The 12867-nt window shown below is 40.5% G+C and overlaps 1 protein-coding gene across 2 annotated transcripts in view; it reads right to left on the bottom strand.

Moving 5' to 3' along the window:
* SLC35D2 (solute carrier family 35 member D2) overlaps positions 1–12867 on the bottom strand; it is a 57616-nt gene that overhangs the window by 43878 nt on the left and 871 nt on the right. The gene's annotated exons all lie outside the window — the stretch shown is intronic.

Here is a 12867-nt window from a genome sequence, read left to right as displayed (position 1 = left end):
GAAACGCCTATTTCAGATAGGGTATGAAGAGAATAAAGAATTAGCCTATCTTTAACTACAGTGGATGGATGCTGGGTTGTGTCACCCGGATACCCGCTTTTGGACTGAAGTATTCAGCCCCCAGTTGCCCACGACCATCTTCAGCTGAAGAAAGCTGCCATGCCAATAGCATAGCGCCTTTCTGAGAGCAGCCTGCATTCCAACTGCTAGTCTATGCAGGGGTAGAAAGGCCAGGGCCCATCGCCCCAATTCACGACAACTCTGTAGAGCCATCCCAGCTCCAGAAGCTCTGGGATCATACTTAATTGTGATTGCAGCACAGCCCAACTGCTCCCTCTGTCTAACCCTGAATCCCTCACTCCCTCACTGTAGAGGCTCAGAAGAGCGCTCCTCAATATACTTCCTCAGAGTCTGCTTCTCAGAGAATACAACCTGGGACATCAAACGAAATAAGAATACACTATAAACAGTAAAAACAATAACAACAAAAGGTTACAGAAGACGAACAAAGAGCCAAGCTAGAAGAAAATATAATACATAAAGAGAAGGAACTCTTCATAATTGCTTCTGGCTACAGAATGCCTTAATAAGATGATGTCAATAAGACAAACATAAAAATTGAGATAATAAAACAGTCAAACAAAATGAAAAGGGAGCATATGGATCTAAGGAAACGGACTGAGGACTAAAACAATACACCTGCCACATGAATAAGTTAGAAACAACATGGAACTAAATGGTCACTGCTGGAGACTGAACTATCAGCACTGGAGGTAATGACAGTGAATGGAGAGGAAAAAGACAAATACCACCATATAAGGATAACTGCTGTATCTGGTGTGAACTCAATAAAAAGAGAAAATGATTCAAAGATAAAAGAAAAATTTGTGTTCTTGATATGAAGAAAATAAACTGCAACTTCACATCTAAAAGCACACTTGGTAGAGAACAATCTGTTAAGAATGCTTACGCAATTAATATAGCGGCCGTGAACTCTTAATAAAAATACTATCTGACAATGAAATCCACCAATCAGGAGTCAAATCAAAATAAGGAATTCTGGGAAGAAGGAAGATGGTAAAAGCAGGGTTCACTTCTTCCCAGGTCCACATTGAAATTACAGTCAAATTATAAAATAATCAATGTGGAGAATCGCCTGAAGTCCAACTGATCATAAAAAGTACTTCTGATAACATGAGGAAGGAGCCACATCGAAGCCAGTAGGAGGGGCAAAGTCACAAATTGGGTGGGACCCGCACCAGCAGGTGGTGGATCACTGGGATGGAGAGCGAGACTGAAGAAGGGGGTCCTGGCATCATTTGGGTGCTTCCCAGCCCAGGGAAGACGAGTTCTCAATAACTCAGACTGTAAAAACCAGAGGGGATTCTGGCCGTCTGGGTGACACAGAGACTGAAACCCTAGATGCTCCTTTGAAGGACCCACACACAGGCTCTCTGACCTGCGGACACTCAGCTAAGACACCGCTGGTGGGTCAGAGGTTCACACGGGATTCATACTGAGAAAGTCTGCTTTACCTGGTGCCAGAATAAGGGCTAGAAGGGCAGCCAGCATTGTGCTTTAGTCCTGCCGACCTACCTGGCAATCTACAGACCCTGCCAGCTAGACTGTGCAGACCCCTCCCACAGGAAGCCTTGGCCTGAGGATATCAGCCTACCCCACCCAACCTGCAGATTGTCCTGAGCTTTTGTTGCTGGATGGATGCCACAGGACCAAACATTCAGTGCTATGAGCATGCATTTCAGAGACAGTTTCAGGCAGATCACTGCTGCCAACACAAACTTGGGCAGATCTCAGGGATCCATGGGCCAGTCCCAGACAGCAGATAGTCGTGCAGTAATCTGGTACTCTTGTTGGGAACAGAGGAACAGTTACTGAAGTTACAGCAAGACTAAGGCTGTACTGACCTGAAGGCCATTGTCTCCCTGAGACCCCACCTCACCCAACCTGCAAACTGCCCCAGGCAGCCCATTGACAATGAACAGCCACCACCCTGCCCCTCCCTCCATGGTCTCCCAATCCACACAGGCAACAAACTTTGACTAGCACTAGGAGGGCACTGCAGAGAAACCAGTTGTAGGCAGACCTCCGCCAGCTGCATGAGTTGCAATACTGCCTCCTGGGAACACAGGGATCAGTGGGATTTCCCTAGGCAGCAGCTGATTTCACTGTGATCTTTGTCTACAGCGGGATCATGCTGGCACAGACGTTGCAGCAAAGCTGAGGCTGTATCAGCTGGATGGCCCTTGTCTCTCTGAGATCCCACTTCACCCAAGCCACAAAGTGTCTGCAGCCCATTGACAAGCAGCCTCCCATACCCTGCTTGGCTCTGGGGTTGGGCAGTCTGCACAGGCAACAGACCTTGGCTAGCACAGTGAGCGCATTTCGGGGAAAACAGCTGTGGGCAAACCACTGCTGCCTGTACAAGTTGCAATATCTCTTGAGAGGATCGCAGGGATCTGTGGGACTGCCCCAGATAGCAGCTTGTCTCCATGTGATCTGTGACTACTGCAGGAATGTGCAGACATAGAAATTGCAGAAAATAAGCTATTGGCCAGACGGTCCTTAACTCCCTGAGCCCCTGTCCCATCTAATACACAAAGTGCCTGCTGCACATTGATAGACAGCTAACCCTACCTCAGGGTAGCACATTCAGGTCCAAGGTGGGAAGCAGGTGACCTTGCTAAAGTTGGAAACTTGTATAGGGAGCTACCGAGACAGCACTGGCATGTAAAATGACACTGCAGGAGCAGGGGGAAATTTGCTCAACAGATTCAGGAGATTCCCAGGGTCCCTGCACCACCCAACACACATATCGCCCAGAGGCTATTCCAGTTTCAGACACTTTCAGGCAAATGACAGGCAGTGTCAGACCTGGAGGAGCACTGGTCCCCCTGCTAAACTGCCCTAGGTCAGGGACGGAGGATAACCAGACCACTGCCTATAGCATTGCCTCTTCCACTTACCTATAGACATGGCATAGGTAACAACCATTTGCGGATCACTGTGTAGCTCCCACAAGGTAGCCTTGAGCAATCAAAAGCAGTAGCTCACTTTGGCCTACAGAGGAGTCTTTCCCAAGGGGCCACAAAACCAAAGCATCTGGAGGCTGGCACCAGGCCACAACAGAGCAACTCCTAACTAGTTCCATTAGTGTTACACACAAAGAGTGGTTGCAACAAGTACACAAGCTTGCTAGGGCAAATCCCACTCAGTGGGGTCAGGCCACTCAGACTCTAACCCTGTGGGCGCAGACAATTCTCACAGTTAGCCAGGGCGTTAATCCCATCCACTGATGTACTAACAACAATAAAGTCTTGGAGACAACATAAGATCACACACAACCCACAAAAAGATCATGTCCAGAGCCCGTGGCATAGGTGAGGAGGGAGAGTGCACCACTGGGCCACACAGGACACCTTCCACACTAGGCCATCTGGCCAAGGCTGAGAGACAAAACAAAAACTCCTGACAAATAGAAATGAACAAAGAGAGACTAATAAAATGAGAAAACAAACATGCCATAAATGAAACAACAGGAGAAAACTCCAGAAAATAAGCTAAATGTAACGGAGGCAAGCAACCTACCAGAGATAAAGTTCAAAATAATGGTTATAAGTATGCTAAACGAACTTACGAGGAAAATGGATGAGCACAATGAGAACCTCAACAGAGAGATAATCTGTAAGCATAAAAAAGGACATAGAAACCATAAAAAAGAACCAGAGAGAAATGAAAAATACAATAACTAAAATGAAGAACACCTTAGAAGAATTCAACAGTAGATTAGATGAAGCAAAAGATCAAATCAGTGAATTAACTGGAAGACAAGGTAGCAGAATACACCCAATCAGAACAACAAAAAGAAAAAAGTTTTAAAAAATGAGGATAGTTTAAGAGACCTCTGGGACACATGAAGCATAAAAATATCCAAATCATAGGAGTACCCAAAGGAGTAGAGAGCGAACAAGGATTGAGAATCTATTTGAAGAAAGATGACAGAAAACTTCCCTAACCTGGCAAAGGAATTAGACAAACAAGTTCAGGAAGCACAAACAGTCCCAACCAAGAGGAATTCAAACAGACCTATACCAAGACACATCATAATTAAAATGCCAATGTCAAAGACAAAGAGAGAATCTTAAAACCAGTAAGAGAAAGGAAGCTTGTTACTTACAAGGGTACTTCCTTAAGAATGTCTGCTGATTTTTCAATGGAAACTTTGCAGGCCAGAAGGGACTGGCAAGAAATATTCAAAGTTATGAAAAACAAGAATCTACAACCACAAATTCTCCACCCAACAAGGCTTTCAATGAAAATGGAGGGTGAGATAAAGAGCTTCCCAGAGAAAAGCTTAAAAAATTCATCACCAACAAGTCTATATTACAAGAAATGTTAAAGGGTCTTGTAAAAAGAGAGGGGATAAAAGAGAAAATAGAACAAAAAAAATAGGACTAATAAAGTGAGAGTAACTATGTGCCTATCAGTAATCACTTTAAATGTCAATGGATTAAAGGCTCCAATCAAAAAACATAGGGTAGCCAAATGGATAAGAAAACAAGACTCATGCATATGCAATCTCAAAGAGACCCACTTCGGATCAAATGACACAGACTGAAAGTAAAAGGATGAAAAAACATATTTCGCACAAATGGAAATAAAAGAAAAAGCCAAGGTAGCAATACTTATATCAGATAAAATAGACTTTAAAACAAAGGCAATAATAAGAGATAAAGAAAGACATTACATAATGCTAAATGGATCGATAAATCAAGAGGACATAACCCTACTAAACATATACACACCCAACACAGGAGCACCTACATACATAAAGCAATTATTGACTGACAAAAAAGGAGAGATCAACAGTAATATATACATAGTAGGAGACTTTAACACCCCATTGACACCAATGAACAGATATTCCAGGCAAAAAATCAACCAAGAAACAATGAGCCTAAAAGACACACTAGACCAGATGGATTTAATAGATATTTTCAGAGCATTTTAACCCAAAGCGGCAAAATATGCATTCTTCTCAAGTGTACATGGAACACTTTCCAAGATAGACCACATTAGGACACAAAACAAGTCTCAATAAATTTAAGAAGAATGAAATCATATCAATTGTCTTCTTCGATCACAATTATATGAAACTAGAAATTAACTACAAGAAAAAAATGGAAAATACATTGATGGAGGCTAAATAACATGCTACTAAACAATAAATGAGCTATCAACAAGATCAAGGAAGAAATCAAAAAGATAACTAGAGACAAAAGAAAATGAAAACACAACAACTCAAAAATCTACGGGACACAGCAAAAGCGATCCTAAGAAGGAAATTCATAGCAACACAGGCCTACCTCAAGAAACAAGAAAACATGAACAATAGACTAGTGGTTACCAGAGGGTAGGGAGAAGGGGAGAGGTAGACGGGGTAAAAGGGGTCAAATATGCGGTGAAAGAAAGAAATCTCACTATGGGAAGTGAACACATGATGTAAATATATATATGCTTTACTGTTAAAATGTACACCTGAAACATTGGATTTCGTTAACCAATGTCACCATAAAAAAAAAAAAATACTCAATGGGAAAGGCTAAAAGCGTTTTCCTTAAGATCAGGAACAAGACAAGGATGCCCACTTTCACCACTCCTCTTCAACATTGTATTAGAAGTCTCAGCCACAGAATTAAGAGAAGAAAGAGAAATAAAAGGTATCTGAATTAGAAAGGAAGAAGTAAACTCTCATTATTTGCCAATGACATGATACTATACATAGAGAACCCTAAAGATTTCACCAAAAAAAAAAAAACAACTATTTGAACTGATAAATGAATTCAGTAAAGTAGCAGGATTAATATTCAGAAGTCAGTGCCGTTTTTATACACCAATGATGAACTCTCAGAAAGAGAAGTTAAGAAAACAGTCCCATTTACAATTGCATCGAAAACAATAACTAACCTGGGAATCAAATTTATCAAGGAGAGAAAAGAACTGTTCTCAGAAAATTATGTCATTGAAAAAACTTGAAGATACAAATACATGGAAGCATATACCATGCTCATGGAGGATCAACATCATTAAAACAGCCATACTACCCAAAGTAATCTGTAGATTCAGTGCAATTCCTATCAAAATACCAATGGCATTTTTCAGAGAGCTAGAACAAATAATCCTAAAATTTATATGGAATCATAAAGACCCCAATAGCCATGGCAATCTTGAGAAAGAAGAACAAAGTTGTAAATATCACACTACCTGATATCAAACTGTACTACAAGCCTACAGTAATCAAAACACATGGTACTGGCATAAAAACGTATACATTGATCAGTGGGACAGAACAGAGAGCCCAGAAATAAATCCACGCCTATATGTTCACATAATATATGACAAAAAGGTAAGAATATACAATGGGGTAAAGACAGTCTCTTCAGTAGATGGTGTTGTGAAAACTGGAGAGATACATGCAAAAAAAAAAATGAAATTGGACCATCTTCTTACACCTTTTACAAGAACAGACTCAAAATGGATTAAAGACTTAAATGTAGACTCAAAACCATAAAACTTCTAAAAGAAAACATAGGCAGCAAACTCTCTGATATTGTTAATAGTAATTTCTTTTCAGATATATCTCCTCAGTCAAGGGAAACAAACAAACAAAAAATGGGACTACATAAAACTAAAAAGTTTTTGTACAGCAAAGGAAACCATCAACAAAACAAAAGACTACCAACTGGGAGAAGATATTTGCTAATGATACATCTGATAAGGGGTTAATATCCAAAATACATAAAGAATTCATATAATACAACAACAATAAAACAAATAATCCAATTTAAAAATGAGCATAAGACCTGAACAGATACTTCTTCAAAGAGGAAATACAGATGGCCAATAGACATGTGAAAAGATGCTCAAGGTCACTAATCATCAAAGAAGTGCAAAGTAAAACCACAATGAGATAGCACCTGACACCTGTCAGAATGGCTATCATCAATAAATCAAAGAACAAGCGTTGGTGAGGATGTGGAGAAAAGAGAATCCTCATACATTGTTGGTGGGATTGCAAGTGGTACAGCCACTATGGAAAACAGTCTGGAGGCTTCTCAAAAAATTAAAATTGGATATACCTTTGACCCAGTGATTGCACTTCTGGGTATTTACCCAAAGAAAACCAAAACGATAATTTGTAAAGACCTATACATCCCAATATTCATGGCAGCACAATTCACAATAGCCAAGATATGGAAGCAACCTAAATGTCCATCAACAGACAATTGGATAAAGAAGTTATGGTTCATATATACAATAGAATATTACTCAGCCATTAAAAAAAAATGAAATCCTACCATTTGCAATGACATGGATGGACCTGGAGGTTATTATGCTGAGTGAAATAAGTCAGACAGAGAAAAATAAATACCATAGGATTTTATTTATATGCAGAATCTAAGGAATGAAAATAATAAACTAATCAAAAACAGACTCACAAATATAAAGGTCAATCTGGTGATAGACAGAGGGGAGGGGTTGAGGAGCTGGGAGAAAGGGGTGAAGGGTTAAAGAAGGTAAATTAGTAGTTGATAGATGGGCATGGGGATGGGGAGCATGGCATAGGAAATGCAGTTACCATTAATGCACTGGCTAGGTGGAGAGCCAGGGGAGAGAAAGAGCAATTAGAGGGATCATTTTATAAACTACATAAATGTCTAACCAATGTACTGTATGCTTCCAACTAAAAATACAATTTAAAAAAATATTAATAAATTCTGGAATGTAGACATTGTAGTAAAGGGCTGTTACTGATTACATCTAACTATAAAACAAATTCAAATGACTGTGAGATTATAATTACACAACAGGATGCTACATTATAAAAGAAGATATGGAGAGGAGGAGAGACAGGAAGAAGTATGCAAAACTCCTCATCTTTCATAGCGGAGATCATACATACTATTGAAAATTGAAAGATGTTTATAAAATAAACATAATAACTAACTTCTTGATGTTTTTCAGGGCCTCTTAAATTTAGAGGGATCTTTTAAGAAATGATAACCTTTAGTTAAGAAATATATATTTGAAAGTCAACAATTCTTTTAATTGTACTTTCTCTTTTCTCCATTCAATTCAGTTAAAACTAAATTTCAAATGTACATGCAACTTGCGATCTACACCCTACATGGCCCTTCAAATGCAGCCAGCATGACTACCGGTGGAACAACCCCTGATATGATGCAATATGAAGTCCAGAGGTCAGCTTTGAAGTGGTGTTGATTGAAATGTTTGATCTGAATGTAATCAGGCCTTCAGATCAACTTTCAGTTGGGAAACAGAGAAAAATAAGTTCAGCAAGACTTCAGAAAATAAGTCAGACAATCCATAAAGTACATTTTACCACACACCTGGCCAAGGCTCTTCCCCAATATCATGGGGAACAGGTGGAATGAGGGGATTTTCCAGACTAAAAAGACATAACTCTATGTAGTGCATGAAGCTTGACTCGATCTTGATTCAAATGTTTAAAACAACCATAAAAACATCTTGGGGACAATGGGGATGATTATAGATTTGGTTTTAGATTATTTTAGAAAATTACCGTTAAATTTGTTAAAAGTAAAAATGATACTACATAGGAGTATATCTGTATTTCAAGAGAGGCATGTTGAAGTATTTCAGAGTGAAGTGCCATGATGTTTGCAACTTACTTTCAATAGTTCTGGGGGAAACTGCAAATAGCAAAATGTTAATTATTGCATCTCAGTGGTGTGTATATGGGTGTTCATTGTTCTTTGCTTTCTATCTTTCTGTACGCTTAAAACTTTTCATAATAAAAAGTGATGGGGGTATTCTCAAAAAAAAGTAATTAAATGAAAGCTCTCTTTCCCAACTCTGTTTTGGATTAAAGAAAACAATTTATAAATAAATGAGTAAATATGTAACATCTATAGTACGGACACATTTATTTAAAAAGTAATTCAATCTATGCATCTATGTCTCCAATCCATCCATATATCTAGTCATCTGAAATCATTGCCTAATGTTAATTATGGTAATTTAAAATTTTCACCCTAAAATTTTTTTGTTTGAATTCTTTATAATGATCATAATTGAATGACTTTTTTTAAAAAAAATAGATATTTCAAGATATTGATTCTAGGTTGTAGGAATATAGATAATTATTCTTCTTTGTACACTCCTGTATTTAAATAAAATAACTCTCAAGTTTTTAGCCAAATTCTTGTAGAAGTGAATACAAAGAAATGAGGACAGTGTGTGTATACAACTCTGAGGAGTCTGACTCTGAAAGGAACTAAAAAATAGGGCCCATGTGGGATCCAGGGAAGGTTTTTGTTTGCTGATGGAGAGGCTGCTGATTTCAAAAAGAGGATGATTATTCAAGGAGGTGGGGAGAGGGAACGTCAAGAAGTGTGGGGCTGGCCCTTCCACAGAAACAACAATAAATTCTCTCCATTTTCGGAGGAAAGACAGGGAGGAACATTCTTTGATGGTTTCTATTAATGAACTATCACAGAAGGAGGTGGAGAACAGGGGTGTGGGAGGGTTCACAATGAAGGAGAAAGCCTGAAAGAGTGAGTCATTACTGGGACAAGATGAGCCAATTGAGGCTTGTGACCAACAATTTAAAGTCAAACCAGCCAGCTCAGAATGGTTTTTCTTTCAGGACAGACAAGCTGCTCAAGGACTGAAGGAAGGAGGCAGATGGTAGATTGTGCCCAACAAGTGACAGCCAAGGTGAGAACCGGAAGGAAGTCATGTGGCTTCCAGAGCTGCTCTCCATGGAACTGGAGGGAGTAGCTGCCAAAGCACGGAGGTGGTGACCATCCCTGCAGAGACTGGAGCACGGGCCCTGAGAGTGACCATGACAAGTGGGACAAGACCAGCTGCCATGGTTCAATTCGCGGATCCTGAAGCCCCAAAGGCTGACATCAGTCTAGGTTGACAGGAACATAGGCATCGTCACTAAATGAATGACAGGAGCCCAGGAGGCATCACAGAGAGGACTGAAAGTACGTGGGAAGGCTGGAGTCTCCATGGAGCATGCGCGGTGGGGAGCCACCAGACTGACCCCTGCTCCCGCCGCCGCCGCCCCTGGGGGCCTCAATCCCAGCACCCGGCCAGGGCCACATCTGGGGTGAGATCAGGATCCAGCTCCATTCCGGGTGACGACGGGAGCAGCATATTCAGCAGAAAGCAGGTTCTCATTAAAATGAGAAAATTAACAATTGATTTTGTTTTTTAGCATGGACTTTCAGTTCCCACCACTGGAGATTCCGAATCAATAGCTTTTATAAAAATCTATCCAAGTGAGTCACATGACAAGGATTCGTTTGGAAACCACTGTGTTAAATGATCTCAAAGCCCTAAGCTGTAGAAAGAAGTAGACACTCAGCAAATATTTGTGAACTGAATACTACTAGTTCTATAATTTTTAAGTATCATTTGTAAATGCTTGCATGTCGTAGAGAATAGTTTTTAAATGGCAACAACAACAAAACAACTCAAGACCACTTGCACAACCATCATGAATCTGATTCCCAAGAACCATTATGACCAACTGGCCACAGATTCTTAGGTAACCTTGCTTTTTCCCTCTCACCCCAACATAGTCTGAAAGTTCACATCCTTCAACCTCTCTGTCCAATCAGGAAAATCTAGCATTATATTGAACTAAAACAAATAACTAAGATCACCCATCAAGTCTTGTACCCCAACCAGAAACAATCTGTTCAAAATGGAAGAGAAAAAACATCCATTGAGCTACATTCCCATGACCCTGAAAATTAAGAAATTATCAAGGTCCTTCCTTCTAAGTGACAACACAACACTTTATCCTCAAACGGCTAATGCTTGGATCAGATTTCCACGGTTTATTGTTGTTATGAAATCACACCAACCCTCTTCCCCTCAAAACTGTATATTACTGAAATTTGAAACGTTTACTTATAAGAGTTATTAAGGGTTTTTTGCCTTGCTGAAACTAAAACTTGATTTTCTCCTTTAACCATGGAACTCAAAATTTTAAAGGTGGAAAGGCTAGAGCATGGGATGTCTCAGATAATAATTCTTCCTGGTGGGACACTGCCCTTCATCTGGTAAACACTGTCCTGTGTTTATCACTCCCTGCTTCCCACAAGAAGACGTGTTTCGGAGGCACTGAACGCCATGGCAGGAGAGCACACTGCTCACTCAAGTGCAGAAAGTGAAGAGTGAGGTTCAAACCACCCAACAAACTCCAGTCCACTCCCGAACAAGCCTATGAATAGCATTCTCTTGTTTCTTATCCTAGGCAATCTAGGTTTAGGCATAAGGTTATTCCAGTTTCTTTAAGGCAGGGTTTGCATTTTCCACAGATGCCAGCAAGCATGCTGCAGCACACTGGTAGAGACCTTGAAAAGAATACTGAGAGCCAGACTCACCGAAAAAGTATCCCAAATATAGCTCTTCCCTCCATATCCTTTGCTTACCCCTACCCCAGTCCAAGCCATATCTTAGAATTATCTGAAATACTACAATCACTTCCTAGCTCCTCTCCATGCTTCCATTACCATCCATCCATCACACAGATTATGTCATGTCGGCACATGCTAAAACTTTCCAAGGGACATCTGATTGCATTTAAACTAAAATTAAAACAATGTGTTTGGTTTGATGGTCTCCCTGCTTCCCCCTGGTCCCCCAATAACTGTCTCAACACAGCAGCCAGAGTGATTTAGATCATGTTACTCCTATGCTCTTCCCAGCGGCTCTCATCCCTCAGAGGCTCCAAGGTGGCTGCACAGGCCCTACATAATCTACCAATCCATTACCTGAGACCCATATAGTAGCATTCCCACTCAAACTCCTTACTCTTCCATACCTGGAATGTTCTCCCCCATCTCGCTCACCTCACTTGTTTTGGTTCAAATGTCACCCCCTCAGCGAGGCTTCTCTGATCACAATGAGATAGAATTCTCTCCCACGCCCACACTCCCTACCTCACTCCCTTTTCCTGCCTTACATTTTTCTTGTGAACACACAGCCATATTTGCCATGACAAAATTCTATCAGTTTACTTCTTACACTACTATAAAGCTTTATGTAAGCTCCAAGAGGAAGGATGTATGCTCCATAACATTTGGTTTTTTGACCTGCTTTATTCACTTCTGTATCCCAAGTGCCAAACATTGCCTGACACATAATAGGTGCTTAGTAAATATTACTGAATGAATTAGAGATCTGATCCTGCCTTCCCTGTCTCTCCTACCTTCTCCCACTTGTTCATTCAGTTCTGGCCACAGTGACCGTGACACCTCTGTTCCTCCAGCAGGCCAAGCTCACACCCCCTTCAGAACATTTCCATCTGTCTGGAATGCTGTAGTGCCAACCACTCCTCCACCTCAGCCACTCTCATTTCATACCTAAAAGTATCTCGATTATTCATGAACCCACTTGTTTATTTTCTGTCTCCATCAATAACATAGAATCTTCAGAGCAGGGGCTTTGTGTTGTTTACAGCTGCTTCCCTTGTGCCTGTGACAGGGTTGGCATGTAGTAAGCACTCAATAAGTTATGTTGTAGTTGTAACCAGCCAACTACAAGCAGTTGTAACCAGTCTCCACTTTCTAAAGTATAAAAGAAAAAGGCTGAAGATAATCTCTGAGGTCTCTTTGCACTCTTCATAAAATGCAGATTTTAAAGTATAGTTTACAAAGAGCCCTCACTTATGACAGCTCCAGCAAAGCTCTGGGAGGTAATTAACAGGCTTATAATAATTCAGCTTTCACATCTGAGAAAACTACTGACTATGGGACTGGCCCACAAGGCATAGCTATTAAGTGG

This window comes from Rousettus aegyptiacus, unplaced genomic scaffold (genome assembly GCF_014176215.1).
Source record: "Rousettus aegyptiacus isolate mRouAeg1 unplaced genomic scaffold, mRouAeg1.p scaffold_m13_p_3, whole genome shotgun sequence".
NCBI lineage: Eukaryota > Metazoa > Chordata > Mammalia > Chiroptera > Pteropodidae > Rousettus > Rousettus aegyptiacus.
Note: the sequence above shows the minus strand (reverse complement) of the source record. Positions and strands in the feature narration are given on the sequence as shown.